This window comes from Elephantulus edwardii, unplaced genomic scaffold (assembly GCF_000299155.1).
Source record: "Elephantulus edwardii isolate Elephantulus edwardi_28Jun2011 unplaced genomic scaffold, EleEdw1.0 scaffold00017, whole genome shotgun sequence".
Classification (NCBI taxonomy): domain Eukaryota; kingdom Metazoa; phylum Chordata; class Mammalia; order Macroscelidea; family Macroscelididae; genus Elephantulus; species Elephantulus edwardii.
Genome location: NW_006399767.1, coordinates 6993362 through 6995372, shown reverse-complemented (window position 1 = coordinate 6995372; position 2011 = coordinate 6993362). Strand labels below are relative to the sequence as shown.

Sequence of the window (2011 nt, the reverse complement as noted above, 5' to 3'; positions counted from 1 at the left end):
GGGGTGGGAGGGGGAATCCCAGGGATGACAGAGTTTGGTGGGCAGAGGGAGCAGGTGGAGGAAATAGGAAAGATCCAAGGAGGACCTGAACAAACAATAGTCAACATAGTTCAATAGTGATTGGTTTTATAGAACACAATATATATATGATGATTGTATGAAACACAATGTGAATGAAGGAATGTATGAAACTTAGTGTATATGAATGAAATATACTGTATAGGAATTTTGTAAGCATACCAATATCTATCTATCCATATCAATATAACTCCCAATATAAAGATAACTGCTAACTTCTACTCTGCCTAAGATCTCAAAAAATGGTCCAATATTTCATTTTTCAATCTGAAAATAAGAAACAGTAGATGAATGTAATGTGCAGGAAGCAGTATCCATAATAATGAAAAAAACTGAGCTTTAATTAAAAACAAACCTGTTTGTGAATGAAAAAAATGACTAAAAAAATTGCCAACTGGAAAACTGTTATAATGTGGAAAAACACATCTAATATACTTAAGGTGAAAACAAAAGCACCATGTACCCTATGGTCTCAGTACCTATTATTTAAAAGAAAATACTTATAATGGGGGGGGGAAGCAGTGAGTTAGGAATTTTTCTGACATGGTCAAGGATAAACAACAAGATAGTGAGTCTGAAGTGGAATGAAAGAAAGGATGAGTGATAGAATATGCTCCAAGAACAATGTTGAAGGCCTGAGAGAGGCTGGTAAATCAGACATTGGCTTTACATTGGACATGAAAGCAGACACTGGATCAAATAATTTTGATTACTGTGTTGAAAAGAAAGCAGCCATATGAAGTAAAATCAATGCCAGGTAAGAGGCTTTTACAATAATCTTGACATGGATTTGGCTTTCCTTTCTTTCTTTGACCCTCTACCTTTCCAGAAAGATGCATTTTTCTAAGCACTAGTCCCTCCTGAAAACATGCCCAAAGGATATGAGACCACCTTGTTTCTAAGGAGCACCTATGCTGTCCTTCCTCTGAGACAGCATTATTGTTTGTTCTTTCAGCTACCCACGGTATACTGGATACTCTTCTCCAAGAGCACAATCCAAAGACATTCATTCTTCTTCAGTCTTCCTTATTCACTGTCCAACTTTTAGATCTTAAGAAGAAATTGAAAAGACCAAGTTGTTTTTTTATGGTAAATCTGGTGCACCTTAGTCTTTAAATTGACATCCTTGTTCGTTACCACTTTGAGGGTATATGACATTAGATTTTCCCAATGCAACACATCTCAACACATCTCAACAAAGATGAACTGACACGGTGACTGTAACAATCAACACCTAAGAGATGAGGATAGCACAGGATAGTTCATATCTGTTTTTCATAGGGTCACTATGAGAGGTGGTTATTAGCTTGAGTATAACAACAACAACACCTTGGATTGGGAGCTTAAAGTAATATCTTTGGTTATTTAGAATAGAAACTATTAACTATGGCCTACGGGTCCAAATGAGCCTGCTGTCTTTTTTGTAAATAAATTTTATTGGAACCCAGCCATGCTCACTCATATATGTACCGGCTATGGCTGTTTTCCTTTTACAACAGCAGAGCTGAGTAGTTGTGACAGACCATATGGCCAGCAAAAGAAAGTATTTACTATCTGGTTCATTACAGAAAAAGTTTGCTAACCTCTGACTCAGAATCTCCTGGGAGGAAGATTATGGCCAGGAAGCTGCTTCTGAGGTATGTAGAACAACACAGCCATAAACTACTGTTTCTGATCACTACAATTCTTCCTAATTCTTTACCTAATGCTTTGCAGAGGATGAAGGAAATTTTTTTTTCTGCATTCTACTGAATGGGGCAATACAAAACAGAGCTAGTCTTCCAGTCATAGAAAGTGGATATTATCATTCACTGATCTTAGATGAAAGCAGAGAATACCAGAAGAATGTCTATCTGTGCTTCATTGATTATGCAAAGGCATTGACTATGTGGATCATAACAAACTCTGGTTGACTCTGAGAAGAATGGGAATC

General features: G+C 36.9%; 1 protein-coding gene across 1 annotated transcript in view; it reads right to left on the bottom strand.

Annotated features, from left to right (window-relative positions):
- PTCHD4 (patched domain containing 4) overlaps positions 1-2011 on the bottom strand; it is a 226460-nt gene that overhangs the window by 51749 nt on the left and 172700 nt on the right. The gene's annotated exons all lie outside the window — the stretch shown is intronic.